This window comes from Schistocerca piceifrons, chromosome 2 (assembly GCF_021461385.2).
Source record: "Schistocerca piceifrons isolate TAMUIC-IGC-003096 chromosome 2, iqSchPice1.1, whole genome shotgun sequence".
NCBI lineage: Eukaryota > Metazoa > Arthropoda > Insecta > Orthoptera > Acrididae > Schistocerca > Schistocerca piceifrons.
The window spans coordinates 718,584,985-718,605,497 of NC_060139.1; the positions used below are offsets into that span (position 1 = coordinate 718,584,985).

The following is a 20,513-nucleotide window of genomic DNA, read 5'->3' on the forward strand; positions in this document are numbered from 1 at the left end:
TGCTGCCACAATATTTGGACCTCTATCCGTAACGAACACGATGTTATTCACAGCACTGAATAAATCGAACGACCGTAGTATCTTAATAAATTCAAGTTTAATGTTTTCTCCTGTTTTTTTAATCTCACTCTCAAAATTCCTGATGCACAACACTGGATCCTCAAGTTTCACTTCTTCATAATTAGCATAATGTGCAGTCACTCCCATATAGTTTATTTTACCGTACGAATCAGTCCATAAGTCGACAGTTTGTGCTCCACCTATATCTCTGAATATATTCTTCACTCCTGCGGAGACAGTTTCACGCAGACGATCGGCCGTTTCCTTCAAATTTCTGGATATGATGGTTGGATGAGGTAGCAGTTCCTTAGCACTCACTGCACCGTACTTGGCCCCCACATCAATAAGAAACTGTGCCGTCTCGAGAAACCCTGATCCACACGCAACTTCGAATGGTAAAATGTCTTTGCTGACAAGATCGATAAGTTTTTCTGTCGCGGCTGTCTTCAAATTTGGCGGAACTTCAGGAACTTTAACGTCTCTCTTGGTATTTAAATAAGTAATTATGCTACTCTGTCCAGCCTCACACGAATCTTTAAGCAAATTTGAAGTTCCACTTTTGTGTCCAGTGTAGGAATATACTTTTTTACCTGCAAAACAAGCCACTATATCTTTTATCTTTTCGTTGCCATCAAATACGTATCCGAATTTTTTTTCCAAATTGGCGATTTCAATTTGTTTTCCTTCACTAATGTAAAATCACCTTTTTTCACCTTACACGAAATTGTACCCATCGATATGGTGTTCATTTAAAGAAAGAACTCTCACTGATATTTGCTACGATGCACGTTGTCACTCGGTCACTACAAAGCGCTAACTGAAGGCAGCGGAAAATTGCAACGGGCACCTGTGTGGTAGACAGTGGGCAGGTTTGCCGCCCAGAGAGCACTTCACAGGCCACACAGAAGACACGGTCGCGGAAACGGATTAGGCGCAGGTCTCTTGGGTACAGCTACGTCGGTCGCAGCCAGGGGCTGAGGACAACAGACATCCGCTCTACCCGAGCCCTGCAAGATTCCAAGAATGTCAACAGACATGAAGTTTTCAACTAACATTGCAACATACGTACTGGGCAGATGCCTCGCTCATTATCCGCAGATGACCCGCGGATATCCGCGCCGGTCGCGATTTTATCCGCCAAGTAACAAATACCGCGGATATCCGCGGATATATCCGCATCCGCGCAGACCTCTAGTGTGAGGAATGAAGCGAACATTTCGAGCGGACAGTTTGACACAATGTCACTATATAGGGCTTGCCTCGTCACCCTTTCATTAACGTTACACAGTAGACGAAAAAAGAGGAAATGTATCGAGTCTTCTACATATTACGAAAGTGGTCTGATAAAATGATAGATACGTAGAGTGTGGCATTGAAGTTGCGTGTTATACTGCATAAAATGTACCAGATAAAAGGGATGAAGAGGCACGTTCCTAGGGAAGCGGTTTGAAGTAATTCAGATTTAAGAAGAGAGTGAAAGGAACATTCTTGTAAGGCAACTAATAATAGCTACAGCATGTAGGCACGAAGGAAAACACTGCACCATGATAAGAATAACAGAAGCTACCAGGAAAACGATCGAACATAAAAAACTCAAACAGTGGGAAAGATCAAGAATGAATTGTCACTCTGCAGAGTGTGCGCTGATATGAAACTTCCTGGAAAATTAAAACTATTTGGCTCTGGGACTATAATCTAGGACCTTTGACTTTCGCGAGCAATTACTCCACTGACTAAACTACATTGTTTAAACTAAAGTATTTTGTTATTGTTGTGGTCTTCAGTCCTGAGGCTGGTTTGATGCAGCTCTCCATGCTACTCCATCCTGTGCTAGGTTCTTCATCTCCCAGTACCTACTGCAACCTACATCCTTCTGAATCTGTTTAGCGTATTCATCTCTTGGTCTCCCTCTACGTTTTTTACCCTCCACGCTGCCCTCTAATACTAAATTGGTGATCCCTTGATGCCTCAGAATATGCCCTACCAACCGATCCCTTCTTCTAGTCAAGTTGTGCTACAAATTTCTCTTCTCTCCAATTCTATTCAATACCTCCTCATTAATTATGTGAACTACCCATCTAATCTTCAGCATTTTCTGTAGCACCACATTTCGAAAGCTTCTATTCTCTTCTTGACTAAACTATTTATCGTCCATGTTTCACTTCCGTACATGGCTACACTCCACGCAAATACTTTCAGAAACGACTTCCTGACACTTAAATCTATACTCGATGTTAACAAATTTCTCTTCCTCATAAACGCTTTCCTTGCCATTGCCAGTCTACATTTTATATCCTCTCTAATTCGACCATCATCAGTTATTTTGCTCCCCAAATAGCAGAACTCATTTATTACTTTAAGCGTCTCATTTCCTAATCTAATTCCCGCAGCATCAACCGATTTAATTCGACTAGATTCCATTATTCTCGTTTTGCTTTTGTTGATGTTCATCTTATATCCTCCTTTCAAGACACGGTCCATTCCGTTCAGCTGCTCTTCCAAGTCCTTTGCTGTCTCTGACATAATTACAATGTCATCGGCGAACCTCAATGTTTTTATTTCTTCTCCATGGATTTTAATACCCACTCCGATTTTTTCTTTTGTTTCCTTTACTGCTTGCTCAATATACAGATTGAACAACATCGGGGAGAGGCTACAACCCTGTCTTACTCCCTTCCCAACCACTGCTTCCCTTTCATATCCCTCAACTCTTATAACTGCCATCTGGTTTCTGTACAAATTGTAAATAGCCTTTCGCTCCCTATATTTTACCCTTGTCACCTTCAGAATTTGAAAGAGAGTATTCCAGATAACATTGTCAAAAGCTTTCTCTAAGTCTACAAATGCTAGAAACGTAGGTTTGCCTTTCCTTAATCGATTTTATAAGGTAAGTCGTAAGATCAGTATTGGCTCACGTGTTCCAACATTTCTACGGAATCCAAACTGATCTTCCCCGAGGTCGGCTTCTACCAGTTTTTCCATTCGTCTGTAAAGATTTTGTGTTAGTATTTTGCAGCCATGGCTTATTAAAATGATAGATCGGTAGTTTTCACATCTGTCAACACCTTATTGTGCTGAACTACAATAAATAACAACGCTGTATAAATGTTGGTGCAAAAAGCAAATAAGACATCGTCATTTATCATTTTAAGCGAGAATTAATTTAAAAACTCAAATAAACAAGGGAAAAAGGGGGCAATGCCGGAGTACATTTGCATCCATAAGAATATATGCGTTTTTCAGACAATATAAATTGTTTTTACAAGGCACGATCGAAAAGTTTCCGTTCGAAGGCCGTACAGTCCAGAATCGATATGCATACCAGGCAAATCGCCGTGAGCATTGAGACAATCATTCCCACCGATGCGCTACCCGTTTGGTAAAACACCGTATCCTGCTAACGTGAATAAGTCCGTAACTGACTGCTGCACATCCCCGACTGATAGGAATCGTCGATCCTTCAAAGCCTTTTTTACGAGACCGAAGGCGTAATAATCACATGGGCTAGAGATTAGGACTATAGGGCGGGTGCTCGAGTGTTCCCCTCTCGAATTGGCGTAACGTCTGCTTCACGACATTTGCAATATGGGGACGTGCGTTATCATGAACATGGCGCACCATTCCACAGCGGTGGTTTTCGACGGACATGCTACGTCGTACACATTCTTCACTCTCCGATGGATGTCTGCCGCTGCTTGTCCGCCAGCAGCCAAGAAAAGAATAACAGCACGTTGGTTCTATTTAGACGCGTTTGATGCCACACTAATCCCTTGCTTACACGTCGGTACTATATACCAGCATCGTTGCATGTAAGCTGCAGCAACGCCCTCAAATGAAAACTTAGATTTCACCCTTATAAATTCTTCTTGTAGAACATTTTCTCGGTGCTATTTTGATGTATTATTTCCATTGCTTTCAGTTGTAATTTACAGAAATTAAGTAGCAAAACTGTAACAAATGCCACAGAATATTTATTAAAAAACTTATCCAAATTATTTATTCAAATTTGTGATAAATGAGTTATTTGTACAATTTTTTTAAATTGAACTACACACCTAATAGCTTCACGAAAGGCATCCAGCCACCAAACACCACTAACATTGCCAAAAATCAATGTGACGTGCCGACCCCATGGAGACAAGGGGGCAAGGCAAAGAAGATGATAGTACAATTAGACGTGAAATTTTCTTAGATTTCACTGGAATAAAAACATCTGAAGTTACACAGAAGGTTGTCTATACATAAACTATCTGACAAAATTATCAGGACACCTATTAATGGACACTAATATGGTGTGTATGCACCCATCGCCTTTGTGAAGGATTGAATTCTGCTGTGGACACTTTCATTAAGGTGTTCGAATGTCTGTGGAGGAATGGCAGCCCATCCTTTCTCAAGAGCCGAAACCACAGAAGGCAGTAACACTGGACGTGGGTCTTGAGCGAAGTGGACGTTCTAACTCATCCCGAAGGTGTAAACGTAGGCTTCCGCAGACGTTGTCAAGGTCAGTAAAATTCTTCTGGGTTTGAGACCGCATAATCTGTAAAATTCCGACAGTTCGGCGACTGTTGCCAGGCGCCTTCCTCAGAGTGTGTTGCTAACTGCTGAATGAGCACTAGTGTGGATACTTATATACTATGGAGGAGTGCTGTCATTGGATGTGAGGGTGAGGAGGAAGGGTATTAGGAGTTCATTTTATTGGTCTTTGCATTGCGTGTTGTTATTGGCGGAAATAGGCGTTTTCCATTGGAGTTTCCTCTAGTGCCTGCCATTGGTGGAAATCGGCGAATAGGAGACTTTGTGGCGACTACAGCGTAGCGTAGTTTACTAACCGTCTAGTATCGACCAGGGCAAAATTCTCCGTCGGGCAGGTATTAAGCCGATTTTTCGTAGCAACAACAAAATAAAAGACATAATGGGCTCGACGAACGATACAATTGACAAGTTTCATGCCGCCGGAGTTTATGAAATAGGGTGCGAATGTGGTGGACTGGTGTATGTAGGTGAGAATGGGCGTCCAATAAGTACAAGGATAACTGAACACGAGAGATATATCCGCCTCAAACAATACAACAAATCAGCGGTGGCAGAACATCATGAACAGTGCAGGATGAAGATCGAATTTCGAGAGGAGCACGTTTTGGCGAAACAGACGTTTAGTTTGAGGAGGAAGATTAGAAAGACTATAGAAATAGCCAAGCGACCCGACGATATGAATAGAGAAGACGGGTACCGACTTCCAGCTTCTTGGCTGCCAGCTGTGACAGCTTTGCGGAAGGACAGCGCGCGCAAAGCAACAGGCGCGCGGTAGGCCACAGCGGTGGAGGGTACACAGAGCGCTAGTCGATACTACGCGGTTAGTAAACAACGCTACGCTGTAGTTGTCGCTAAGTCTCCTATTCGCCGATTTCCAACAATGGTAAGCAGTAAAGGAAGCTCCAATGGAAAACGCCTATTTCCCCCAATAACAACACGCAATGCAAAGACCAATAAACTGAACTCCTAATACCCTTTCTCCTCACCCTCATATCCAATGACAGCACTCCTCCATAGTATATAAGTCTCCACACTCGTGCTCATTCACAGGCGATCACAGTAGGCAAAACAACTCCTTCCTTCCGCCTCCTCGATTTCTACATCACCATCTATGGCCGTCCTATCGCCCTCACCCACACCCTTAAGTACCTTGGTGTCACCCTTGACCGTCGCCTCTCCTGGACCCCCCACCTCCGGACAATCCAAGCCGAGGCACGCTCCCACCTCTGTCTCCTCAAACTCCTCTCCGGCCGAACTTGGGGTCTGGACCCCTCTACCATCCTCCATATCTATAAATCCCTCATTCGCCCCATCCTTTGCTACGCCCACACTGCCTGGATCTCTGCTGCCTGGATCCTCTACACCTCCCGCAAACTCGATCCTCCTTACCCGCTGGTCTCTCCCATCCTCTCCCGCCCCCGTCCGCTGCCGCGCCTGTACTTTCATTTCCCACCTGCTCTCCATCTCTCCACTCTCCACATCCTCTCCCAAGGTGGCTTCTGCCAGCTCCCCCTCCCTGATGATGCCCTCCTCTCCTCCATCTACCCCTCCTACCAACCTTGATCCTCCCTCCCTCTTCTTGTGTTTGTTTCCTTTGGGCACCCTCTCTCCCTTCTCTCCCCCTTCCCTCCCTCCTCCCTTTCTCCTCACTCCTCCCCCCGGGCTTCCCCTACCCCCATCCCTCTACTCCTCCTCCCCTCCCCTCTCCATTGGCATCTTTGCTCTCCCCTCTCCCTCCCCCTCACCCTCCTTCCCCTCTTGGCAGGTCCCCGGACTCGCACACATTACGTGGACATTCGCGCGCCGGAGATCATCGCCATCAGTGTCTCGTGTGTGTGCCGTCGTGTTTTGTGTTCAGTGATTACCGTCACGCTCCATCGTTCCCATGTGTCATCGCAATCATCGATATTTGTGCATCGTGTCAACAGCTTGTAGTGTGATTTCTCGTCGAGTGTGAACGGCTCCGTGTTTTGTCTTTTATGTCTACTGTTTTTTACCCACCATTCTGTCATTTCTGAGTATTCTTTCTGTCTTTTATCATTGTCTCCTCTAAGGCTGAAGAGCGGTGTAGAACGCTGCTGCCAGCCTACCTGTTTGTATGTGCAGGTGTAAAATAACAACAAAGGAAAAAAAAAGCTCATTCAGCAGTTAGCAACACACCCTCAGGAAGGCGCCTTGCAACAGTTGCCGAAACGTCGGACTTTTACAGATGACAATGCGGCCTCAAACGCAGAAAAATTTTATTGACTCATCCCAAAGGTGTTCCATTGAGTTCAGGCTGGAAATCTGGGCAGCCCAGAACACTTCATGAATGTTATTGTCCACAAGGTTATTGCCTCACAGATGCTGCTTTATGACAGGGTGCATTGATATGTTGATAACAATCTCTCCTGTGCAGTACACAATGCCGTAAAATATGAGCATAACCTTCCGCATTTAGCATTTTCTTAAGCGTAATAAAGAAACCCACAACCTCACTAAGAAAACACTCCCGTAGCACATCACCACCTCCTCTGTACTTCTACTGTCGACACTACACACGATGGCAGGTAACATTCACCAAACTGAAACCTTCCCATTGGATTGCCACAGTATATAGCGTGATTCATCACTTCAAATCATCCTCATTCCAGTCACGCCTCCCTCTACATTACCTCAACTGTCGCTTAGCACTGACCTCAGAATAGTGTGGCTTATGAGGAGCTGTTCGACGACTGTAGTATAAGGGCCATTCAAATGAAAGCCGGTCACTAGTGTAAAGTAACGGCAACGATAAAAATGTAGTTATACACAGCACACATACTCAAAAATAGCCGCCAAACTGTTGGCACATTTATCCCATTGCGACACTAGCTCGGCTGGTCCCGGCGGAGGTTCGAGTCCTCCCTCGGGCATGGGTGTGTGTGTTTGTCCTTAGGATAATTTAGGTTAAGTAGTGTGTAAGCTTAGGGACTGATGACATTAGCAGTTAAGTCTCATAAGATTTCACACACATTTGAACATTTTTGAACATTTGCCGGTCGATTCCAACCTTGAAGCTGGTAGGCTGCTGTCGGATCCACGCCTGGAACCAGTCACACACTTCGTCGACCGTTGCGAATCGATGTCCGCGAATAGCTTGTTTTAGAGGTCCAAACACATGAAAGACACACGGTGAAAGGTCGGGACTGTACGGTGGATGTTCCAGCGTTTCCCACCGAAACTGCTGCAATGCCGTCTTCACCGCATTGGCCGTGTGTGGGCGGGCATTATCATGCAAGACTATAACACCATTTGACAACATGCCTCGGCATTTCGACTTAATGGCTCGTCTAAGGTTCTGTAAAGAGGCTTGATAACGCTGGGCATTTGTGGTGGCTCCCCGTTCCAGGAACTCGACAATCAGCGGGCCCTTGTGGTCAAAAAAGGACATCATGACCCTACCAGAACTGGTGTGCAAGGTATTTAATTTCTTCGGAGGTGATGAAGTCGCATGTTTCCACTGCTTGCTCTGACGCTTGCTTTCCGGTTCAAAATGGTGACACCATGTGTCGTCACCTGTGACAATACGCGACAAAAAGCCGTATCCTTCCTCATGATAACGTTGCAGATGAGTCAGAGACAGCACCATTCTAGTATTGCGCTATTCGGCGATCAGTTAGTGGGGAACCCAATGCGCACAGATTTTTCGAAGGTTCAAGTGTTGATGCATTATGGTGTAGGCATTGCCCACGCTAATACCCAGTATCCGGTGGATGTCGTCCACTGTGATTCGGCGGTTGTCCGAGACTAAAGCATTCACTTCCGCAACCATTTCCGTTGTGATGACACGATGAACCTATCCAGGACGAGCATCGTCTTCCAGTGACTCGCGCCCCTCGATTAATCGTTTGCGCCATTCCACAAAATTTGAACGACTCAGACTGTACACACCGTACAAAGCCTTCATCCATCAACACATTCAACGGCCTCCAACTCCCTCCGTCGCCAAAAATCGAATCATCTCGTTGTTGCTGCTTAGTAACTTGTGTGACCACCCCACACTGGCGCTATGCAACATCAAACGGCGCGCCCGCGTCAGTCTGTCTACCAACAGATGGCACCAGCATATCCGCAGTTACGAGGTGCCACCTTGGGCTAGGCGCGCACAGGCGATTTTTCAGTCGGCGCGACTTAACAATCGCTGTCGCGGAAGTACATTGTGGTGCGCACACAGCGGCAGGAAAATCGCAACTACTCTCAGTACTAGCATGGATTTCATCGAAACAGCTTGTTTGGTGGCGCTTTTACTACGAAGAAGGGCGACAAAACAGCGCAAATGTCGTTACTGGGTGCATCCGATTATAAGTCAAAGACTAGTGAAAGGGCAGTTTTACAAATTACACGAAGAGTTACAAAATCACCCAAAAAAATTCTTTCAATACTATCGAATGAGTAAGAATAGTTTTGATACACTGCTTCAGACAGTAGGACCGAATATAACAAAACAAGATACGACATGGAGGAAGTGTACACCACCTGAGGAGCGCTTATCAGTGACTTTGAGGTAGGCACACATTATTTCATTCAACAGTTTTTATTGCCCTTTTACATTATTGATTAGGTACATCAAGAGAATCATTTCATTCAACAATTGTTGTTGCCATTTTACATTACTGATCAGATACATCAAGAAAATCACTACTGCAAGTCGAAACCGACGAACTTGTTTCATGAGAAAACTGCAAAACCATGTTGCACATAGAGGTTTCTGTGGTCTCGTTGCGTTTGTCAGCAGAGGAGCACACGAACAAATTTTGTGGAGGTTCCGTTTCATTTAGGACATTTGAAGAATACAGTTGAACGAATGAAGATGGTGGAGAATAAGTTGCTTGAGTGGTGTTATAAGTAGCTTGAGTTGTGTTATAACACATGTTCGGATGCTGTGGAAAAATCGGTGAAAGGTGATAATATCTGGCATTCCTCATCACATTCAGTATTTCTATTTTCGCGTAATCTTTCTGTTCTTCGTTTAACCTTGCCAGCATGGGGACAAGCATTAATGTAAAATTCTTATCCTCGTTAACTTCTTCTTTTTGTCTGTCTTTTAATATATTTAATAGAGATTCCTCGTAACCTTCTTGGCTCCTCTTTTCGTAGGATGTCGTACTTTTGTGCTCTGTGCAGTATCGTTGTCGTTTTGTGAATACAAACTGGGGGGAGAACCTACTTCCATGTTTCCTGTGCTACTTGGCATAATTTCGATGTTGCTGGTGGTCGGTCTGTCTTCCATTTGAGGGAGCAGAAATAACATTGCATCGAAGTATAGATATTTCCTCCGTTTTCTTGCAGCCTCGCCAAACGAAGATTTTTTCTGTGATGCCAGTTCTCTCGCGAAGCAGTCCTTCAGATTTTTCCACTTCCTTTGAATTTCTTTACGTGTCATAAATGAAATTATCACTGAATATAATTTATTGTAAGTATTTACCTTAATACTTCTATGAATAAATATTAATGCTGTTACTGAATATTATTTCTTCCAGATACCTTGCAACTGGAAATAGCTTTCGCTCATTACACTACGAATATCTACTGGGAGCCACTACAATCAGAGAAATTGTTAAGGATACATGCGAGCAGTTGTGGCAATGTCTACAGCCTATTCATATGGCAGAAAAAACTGAAGATGATTGGAAGATTATTGCCAAACAGTTTTTAGACAGAACTGACTTTCCAAATTGCATTGGTGCTGTGGACGGGAAACATGTGAGACTGAAGAAGCCTGCTGACAGTGGCTCAAAGTTTTATAATTAAAAGAATTACTTTTCGACAATACTTTTGGCCGTAGTGGACGGTGACTGTTGTTTCAGTGTGATAGGCGTGGGCTCGTACGGAGCCAATGGGGATTCTAATGTGTTCAAGAAATCCAACTTCTATCAAAAACTGAAATCTAATCAGTTAAACATTCCAAACCCTCAAAAATTACCACATGATGAGGAAGGAGAGCCTCAAACTTTTAATTTTGTAGGAGATGAAGCATTTGCACTGTCTAGACAGATTCTGCAGCCGTACTCGAAGAAAAACTTGACAATGAAACAGCGTGTTTTTAATTATAGACATTGTCGTGCTCGTAGAATGGTGGAATGTACTTTGGAAATTTTGGCTAACAAATGGAGAATATTTCATCGACCTATGGATGTGGATGTTGGTTTTTCAGACATAATCATAAAAGCATGTTGTATTCTGCAGAATTTCGTAAGACGAAATGATGGTGTACGAACTGAGGACGAATCGTATGAATGCCTTCTGCAAGGCTGCGAGCCTGTAGGAATAAGAGCTGATGCGTGTGGTATGCAGATAAGGGATTATTTTCCAAACTACTTTGTGACTCCACAAGGATCAGTATCTTGGCAATATGAAAAAATTTAAATTGTTGTAACTGTGATGTCTACATGAATGAATAAAATAAGTGAACCATGAAATACCTTTGTTAGTCTTCTGGTCCAGGCAGTTCAGTCCAGTTCCGAATTAGGCTGCAGCATACTTCTCCCCATAGTTTCTCTTTCAAATTGCGATCGCTGTATTCTTTTAATTTCCTGTTGTAGAGAGCTGGTCGCTTTTCTACTTCTGCAATAAGTCTTTCTGAATCGACAACACAACTTCCAATGTCATCCGTAGCGCAACTCCCGTTACCAGACATACTGTTGGCGCACTGAAATTGTGTGTATGCAACACAGAGCGAGAGCGACTGACAGAAATCGCGTCGCTAGTGCGCGCGGGCCCATGCCAGTGCCTGTGAATCATTCCACACCTGCAACAATCGCGTCGCGCGTGAAATAGGGCCGGTTGCGTCTTTTAAATCGCCGCTACTTTTTTGTCGCAAGTGCGCGCGCTCCTATTCGAGCCACTGTGTTTCATTCTTGCGACAAATAAATCGCACGACTGAAAATCGCCAGTGCGCGCCTAGCCTTACGTGTAAGGCAAAGGTAGACGCACTGACCAGCTTTCATTTGAATGAACCTCATACATTTTTTAAAATGCCTACGTGTAGTCATTATGCTAGTTGAACTGCTAGTAGCATACTGTAACCCACAAGTGATTCCTTTCTCTTATTTCATGCGACCTCTTACAACCACCCTCTGCAGTGATCGACAGTCCCTGTCCCACAGTGCACGAGGGCCGTCTCGTCTTGGTTAGCGGTTTCTACTTCACAATCACATCTGCAATAGTCTACTTGGATAGCTTTAAAAGGGATTTGTTACCCAGGTGATATTCAATGAGTAGTCCACGTTCGATGTCACTGAGCTCTCTGACCGACCCATTCCGCCGTTACTTGTCTATTGACGAAACAGTACACCCCGCCTCGTTCTCTATTGGCTGTTCCATCTCTCGTGACACCTACTGGTCAACTCCCCATTACATATAGGTGTCCGCATACTTCTGATCAGACTCTGTATGTTGTCTCAAAGCATTCTGCATCTCAATCTATTTTCTTTTTAATTTTTCATGGTTGTTCCCAATTGCTCACATCAGGTGTTCGTGTTGCTAGCTTGAATGCGAACTCTTCAACGTTATTTTAACTTCTTAACCAGGTCTCCAGGGCCACACGCTGATAATTGTGGACTGTTGGTCCACATCTGACCCCCAGATGATATAAAATTGAATGCTGCAATGACAAAAAATCGACAAATTTCCGCATATCAGTGTCCTTGAGCGTGACGAGAAATAACGTCCAATGACCGATAAGCCAGGCAAATGCGTTGTGTTTCTCTTCAGGGAAAGAATTCCACTCTGGCCGCAAAACGTGGTCCACGTGCGTCATCCTTATTGCTGTTCTTGTAACGGTGGAGACTTTGTTCTCATCCTAGTCCAAATGGTAAACGTTTTCTTGCAAAAATATGTGTGTTCCACACTCGCTTCAACACTACGCTCTGCCCATAAAGCAGAGGGGCTCAGCAAGTGCGACTAGCGAATCGCCGGTACCTCTTTTCCTGCCTTCCAAACAATTTCAAATCAGCGCAAATGCCGCTGCAGAATGAAAATTCAATCTGGAAACAATCCACTAGGCTGTTGCTAAGCCATTTCTCTGCAATATCCTTCCTTACAGCGGTGCTACAAGGTGTACAACTTTGCTTCCGCCGTTTCTTCCCCAACATTTGAGGCTTTAATGAAACAAATTGGTTACACATGTATCATTCGAAGTATTTTCCATCGCTGGCCACTACTTTCTCCCATCTTTTGGGCAGTGTACGAATCCCGCGTCGAAAAAATTGTTCATCTTTTGAAGCCATCCACGAATCGATGCAATTTGTGACTTCATGAGATCGGAAGTCTTGGTCAGCCAGACCATGCGCCATTGATCTAAACAGGTGATAGTCAGGGGGAGCAAGGTCTGGAGAATACGGCGGTAGGACTTCACATTTTAACGTTTCCAAGTACGTTTGGACCTCTTTTGCAACGTGGGGTCGTGCGTTGTCGTGCTGCAAAATCACTTTTCGTGCCTCTCACTGTATTTGTCTTTTAATGCTCTGCTCAAACGCGTTAATTGCGTTCGATAACGAGTACCTGTGATTGTTTCACTTGGTTTTAACAGCTCATAGTACACGACGCCGAGCTGGTCCCACCAAATGTAGAGCATCATCTTGGAGCCGTGAATATTCGGTTTGGCCGTCGACGTGGAATCATCGCCGAAATATCCACATGATTTTTTGGGGTTATCGTAAAGAACCCATTTTTCGTCCCCGGTCACAATGCGATGCAGAAATCCCTCCCGTTTTTGCCTCTTAAGCAAATGTTCACAAACACACAAACGGCGTTCAACTTCTCTTGGTTTCAGCTCACACGGGACCCAAGTTCCTTCTTTCTGAATCATGCCCATAGCCTTGAGACGTTTTGAAATGGCTTGCTGAGTCACTGCCTCTAATCGTGCCAATTCTTCTTGAGTTTGACGCGAGTCTTCACTCAGCAATGTCTCCAATTTCGCATCTTCGAAAACATTCTCTCTTTCACCACTACGCCGGTCTAAGACGTTAAAATCACCGTTCTTGAAGCGTTGAAAGCATTCACGACACGTTCTTTCACTAACAGTGTCCGCTGTTTTCTTCATACTGAAACAAAACAGTAACACCTCCCGCAAATGACGAGAATTAGGCTCGTAAACTGACATTTTCAATCAAGAACAACTTTATGATGCAGACACAAATCGACTAATGTTCGAACGAGGTTATGTTGACCGAGGTCCAAGCTAACTGCCTGACGTCTGCGATCTGTTTCTTTCGACCGCTACTTACCGTTGTCGCCACATATCGGCAAACGGCGGAAGCAAAGTTGTACACCTTGTATTTTGGTCTCACAACGTATGCAGGAGAACTCTGAACTTTGGAATGCAGGAGAGAGGAGGTCATGGGTGACGCTGTGATGCTGGGTCGTTGAGTCTTACTTTGACAGCTCAGTCGGTGAGGCGCTTGAGTGCGAAAAGGCAAAGGTCCCAGGATCGGGTTCCCGTCCTGTACATAGTCTCAATTTTTCAGGAAGTTTCAGTGACAAAGATAACCGGAACAAGTTAGCACTGCAATTAAGGCGATCTACTAAATATAGTCGCGAGTGACGTACGTGTGTGACACTGTCGAAAACTGGGGTGAGTAACTGTGTACAGAAAGCGTCAGCAATTCTATTGTTGTGTTGTACTGCTGGCGACCCGCCGAGGGCACGCCAATTAGAGGCCTGAAACGCTCAAGACAGAGTTAACCATGACATTGAACTCGTAACATGTCCACCACATCGCCCGTTCTCGTTCGCGGCAACCAACGTCAAGGCATCCGGCAATGAAGGACGTCTAAGGTCACGGATCGGCGGCACTAACGGATTCAAGATTGCTCTATCCTGTGCTGCATCTATCCACGTTATGTAGAACAGTCCATCGTTGCAGATGGTTCCATTATTCATGCTGCCGTCTCCTTGGCCACACGACTGGTTTTTAAGCCGTGTGAACCATTCGTAACACAGAGTACGGTTTAAGAAGTCATCACCGTAGGGTTTCTGCATAATTTTGTGTGTCTCTGTAAAGATTTTCTTGAGTTTCACGCAATATTTAATGCAGAAGCATTGCTCTCTTAACTCTGTCATCTCGAAACTCGCAAACTGTGCGACACGTTCAACTCAATACAGCACCGAACAATAACTAAGAGACATACAACAATTAAACTTCCAGCAGTTATACATCATACACAGGCGTGTGCAGCGATGCCAAGTACATATTGCTCCAACACACCACTGGCTCGAAATTGCGGATGTTCCGGAAATTTTCTAGCAGACCTCGTATGAGCACATTGAACGGGTATTTCAGTTCGTAAAGGGGATGAAAACCTAATAGTCGTTGGGAACTGAAATGCGGTTGTAGAGGAAGGAGTTATGGGAGAATATAGGCTTGGTACTAGGAACGAGAGAGGAGAAAGATCGAGTTCTGCAATACATTTCAGCTTGTAATAGCGAATACTCTGTTCAAGAATCACAGGAGGATGAGTTGGCGTTTGTAAAGCACGGGAATCAGATATTAGATTGTAAGGCGTACCAAGAAGCAGATATAGACTCAGATTACAATTTAGTAATGACTAAGGATAGGTTGAGGTTTAAGAGACCAGTTAGGAGGAAACAATGGGCAAAGCAGTGGGATACGGAAATTCTAAGGAACGCAGACATATACTTGGAGTTCTCTGAAGCGTTAAGTACTGTGATAATGAATAGCTCAGTAGGCAGTTCAGTTGAAGGGGACTCGGCATCTATAAAAAGGGCAATCACAGAAGATGGAAAGGAAAATTTGGGTTCACGGGGAAAGTAACTGCGAAGAAACCATGGGCAACAGGAGAAGTACTTCAACTGATCGACGAAAGAAGGAATTACAAAAATGTTCAGGGACATTGAGGAATACGGAGATACCACTCACTTGGAATGAAATAAATAGGAGATGCAGGGAAGCTAAGGCGAAATGGCTATATGAAAAATATGAAGAAATCGAAAAAGAAATGATTGTCAGAAGGACTGATACAGCATAGAAGCAAGGATGCAAACATTAATTGTGCCATGGGAATTCCATTGTTAAATGCAGAGGAGAGAGAAAACAGGTGGAAAGTGTACAGTAAAGACCCCTATGGTGGGGAGGGTTGGTCTGATGACGTGATAGAAGAAGAAACAGGAGTCGACAGGGAAGACATCTACATCTACGTGATTACTCTGCAATTCACAATAAAGTGCCTGGCACAGTGTTCAAGCTGTCTCTCTACCGTTCCACAGTCTAACGGCGCGCGGGAAAAACTACCACTTAAATTTTTCTGTGCGGGACCTGCTTTCTCTTATTTCATAGTGATCATTTCTCCCTATGTAGGTGGGGGCCAACAGAATGTTTTCGCAATCGGAGGAGAAAACTGGTGATTGAAATTTCACGAGAAGATCCCGTCGCAACAAAAAATGTCTTTGTTCTAATGACTGCCACTACAATTGACGTATCATGTCTGTGGCACTATCTCTCCTATTTCGCGATAATACAAAACGAGCTGCCCTTCTTTGAACTTTTTCGATGTCATCCGTCAGTCCCACGTGATGCGGATTCCACACCGCACAGCAATACTCCAGAATAGGGCGAACAAGCGTGGTGTAAGCAGTTTCTATAGTAGACCTGTTGCACCGTCTAAGTGTTCTGGCGATGAATCGCAGTTTGCTCTACCCACAACATTAGCTATGCGATCGTTCCAATTTAGGTTATTTGTAATTGTAATCCCAGACTATTTAGTTGACTTTACAGCCTTCAGATTTGTGTGACTTATCGCGTAATCGAAATTTAGTGAATTTCTTTTAGTACTCATGTGAATAGCTCCACACGTTTCGTTATTCAGGGTCAATTGCGACTTTTCACTCCATACATTATTCAGGGTCTATTGCTACTTTTCGCGCCATACAGATATCTTATATAAATCATTTTGCAATTCGTTTTGGTCATCTGATAACTTTACAAGACGGTAAATGACAGCATCATCGGCAAACAATCTAAGACGGCTTCTCAGATTGTCTCCTATGTCGTTAATATAGATCAGGAACAATAGAGGGCCTATAACACTTCCTTGGGGATCGCCGGATATTACTTCACTTTTATTCGATGACTTTCCGTCTGTTACTACGAACTGATACCTTTCTGACAAGAAATCACGAGTCAAGTCGCACAACTGAGGCGATATTCCATAGGCACGCAGTTTGGCTAGAAGACGTTTGTGAGGAACGGTGTCGGAAGCCTTCTGGAAATCTAAAAATATGGCATCAATTTGACATCCCCTGTCGATAGCACTCATTACTTCATGAGTATAAAGAGCTAGTTGTGTTTCACAAGAACGATATTTTCTGAATCCGTGCTGACTATATGTCAATAAATGGTTGTCTTCGAGGTACTTCATAATGTTCGAATACAATGTATGTTCCAAAACACTACTGTAAATCAGCGTTAGTGATATGGGCCTATAATTCAGCGGATTACCCCTACTTCCATTTTTGGGTATTGGTGTGACTTGAGCAATTTTCCAGTCTTTAGGTACGGATCTTTCTGTGAGCGAGCGGTTGCATATAATTGCTAAATATGGAGCTATTGTATCAGCATACTCTGAAAGGAACATGACTGGTATACTATATGGCTAGGAGGCCTCGCCTTTATTAAGTGATATAAGCTGCTTTGTTACACCGAGGATATCTACTTCTGTGTTTCTTATCTTGGCGTTGTTCTTGATTGGAATTCAGGAATATTTACTTCATCTTCTTTGGTGTAGCAGTTTCGGAAAACAGTGTTTAATAACTCTGCTTTAGTGGCACTGTCATCAGTGACTTCACCGTTGTTATCGCGCAGTGAAAATATTGATTGCGTCTTGACACTGGTGAACTTTACGTATGACCAAAATCTCTTTGGGTACTCTGCCAGATTTCGAGACAGAATTTCGTTGTGGAAATTATTAAAAGCATCTCGCATTGAAGTACGCGCGTCTTTATAATTTTGCCAGTCTTGGAGATTTTGCGTTCTTTTAAATTTGGCATGCTTTTTTCGCTGCTTCTTCAACAGCGATCTGACCCGTTTTGTGTACCATGGGGGATCAGTACCATTTATTAATTTACGTGGTATATATTTCTCAATTGCTGTCGATACTATCTCTTTGAAATCATTCCACAACTTTTCTACGCTTGCATGATCAGATCGGAAGGAGTGAAGACTGTCTCTTAAAAGATAAAGATAGGGGATCTAGTGTTAGTCAAAATTTAATAGAAATTTGAGAGACTTAAGATTCAATAAGACAGGAGGGATTGATAACATTCCACTGGAATTCCTAAAATCATTGGGGGAAGTGACAACAGTACGACTCTTCATGTTGGTATGTAGAACGTATGAAATGAGAAATATACCATCAGACTTTTGTAAAAACATCATCCACACAATTCCGAAGATTGCAAGAGCCAACAAGTGCGAGAATTATCAGCTTAACAGCTCATGCATCCCAGCTGCTGACAAAAATAACATACAGAAGAATGGAAACGAAAATCGATATGTTAGATGGTCAATTTGGCTTTAGGAACGGTAAGAGGAGTTCTTACGTTGCGGTTGATAATGGAAGCCAGACTGAGGAAAAATCAAGACATGTTCATAGGATTTGTCGACTTGGAAAAAGCGTTCGACAATGTAAAATGGAACAAGGTATTTGAAATACTGACAAAAGTGGAGATAAACTACAGGGAAAGACGGGTAATATACAATATGTACAACAACCAAGAGGGAACAATAAGACTGGAATGAAGAACGACGTAATTGGATTAAAATGGTGTGAGACAGGAATGTATTCTCTCGCCCCTATTATTCGGTCTATACATCGAAGAAGCAATGACGGAAATAAGAGAAAGGTTCAAGAATAGGTTCAAAATACAGGATGAAAGGATATCAATGATAAGATTCACTGATGACATTATTGTCCTCAGTCAAAGTGAAAAAGAGTTATGACAGGATGTGTTTGATAAAACAGTCTAATGAGTACAGAATATGGATTGAAAATAAATCGAAGAAAGACGGAAGTAATGAGAAGTAGCAGAAATGAGAATAGCGAGAAACTTAACATCAGAATTGGGGATAACGAAGAAAGCGAAGTTAAGGAACACTGTTCACAGGCAGCAAAGTACGCTACGTTGGACAGAGGAAGGAGGGAGACTAGCACTGGCAAAAGGGCCATTTCTGGCCAAGAGAAGCCTACTAGTATCAAACATACGCCTTAATATGAGGAAGAAATTTCTGAGAATTTGCGTCTGAAACTCTTTTGTATGGTAGCAAAACCGGAATAGAAGAGAATCAAAGCATTTGAGATGTGATGTTACAGAAGAATGGTGAAAATTAGGAGGACTGATAAAGTAAGGAATGAAGAGGTTCTGTTCAGAATCGGCGAGGGACGATGGAAAACACTAACAAGAAGAGGCGGCAAGATGATAGAAGACCTGTTGAAGACGTCAGGGAATAACTTCCATGGTACTAAAGGGAGCTGTAGTGGGTGAAAACTGTAGAAGAAGACAGAGATGGAATTCATCCAACATATAACTGAGGACGTACGTTACAAGTGCTACTCTGATATGAAAAGGTTGGTACAGGAGAGAAATTTATGGAGGAATGTTCAAATGTGTGTGAAATCTTATGGGACTTAACTGCTAAGGTCATCAGTCCCTAAGCTTACACACTACTTAAACTAAATTATCCTAAGGACGAACACACACACCCATGCCCGAGGGAGGACTCGAACCTCCGCCGGGATCAGCTGCACCGTCCATGACTGCAGCGCCCAAGACCGCTCGGCTAATCCCGCGCGTTATGGAGGACCGTGTCAAACCGGTCAGATGGCTGATAACTAAAAATATATATTACTATTAATGACATCTCTACACATTTAGTTTAGTTCGCAATTTTGCCACTTCTTTTTCCGTTTAAGTTCCTCAATCTGTTTAACCAGATCGAAATAGCCTGGAAATCTGTAGATCTCTCATGGACATGGCGCACTGACTCTCACGAGCAGTTCTAAATCTTTCGAATAGGTTTTCTTTCACACTTTTGCGGGTTTCATTTAGGCGCATTTTTCATACTTCGTATAAATCTTTGTTCCATTTATACAGTTCACGTCCAAATTTTACGAAACCAAGCCGGCTTTGCACACTGCTTAACTCTGAGTTTTCTTCCTCCTTCGTTTAACCAAAAAATTTACAATCCTTTCTTTTTCACTGAAAGCTGTTACTGTACATGTTTTCTTTGTTCTGGGAGGGTACTGTATTTTTGTTCCGCACAAGAATCATCGTTAGAACCGCAGTTCACAGAATCGTCAGTTATTTCTTGTTCCTTCTAAAGTTTGCACAATTTGTAGAGAAATATCGACACCATCCAAATAAATGTCCGAGAAATTAACTAATAAAAATAACCCGTACGTGGGTATTTAGCAGACGTAGGTGATTTCGACTTTGTGCCACGTTCTTCGTATTTCATCTTTGCAAGATTGAAAACATTATTGGATTATACATTAGTGTGAGACTTTGGAACCTGCACAACGACAGATGCTATTAGCAGGCGTATACGAAGAAAACACAAAGAAATTAAGTCAGGTTCATCTCCATGGCCAACACTTAGCGATACCGCAACCGGAACTGCTAATTATTATAGATGTTAAAGGAGTTGCGTATTCTAGTGAATAGTAACTGTGAACAATTGTGACAGAGAAACTATCAACGAAAATTGAATTTTGCTTTACAAATTAAGATCGCATCATGCCGTGTTATCTGTTTACCGAAGTGACGACAACCAAGGATATGCACTGTCTGCTGCAACGATAGCATAGATGTACATTAATCCAGTCGCTTGACGAGCAACGAATTTGGCTATTTTCAGCATTTTGTAAAAATATTTGCAGTGT

At 43.3% G+C, this 20,513-nt stretch overlaps 1 protein-coding gene across 1 annotated transcript in view; it reads right to left on the reverse strand.

The window, feature by feature from the left end:
* Window positions 1-20,513, reverse strand: part of LOC124777719 (mitochondrial 2-oxoglutarate/malate carrier protein-like) — a 66,665-nt gene that overhangs the window by 15,497 nt on the left and 30,655 nt on the right. The window lies entirely within an intron of this gene.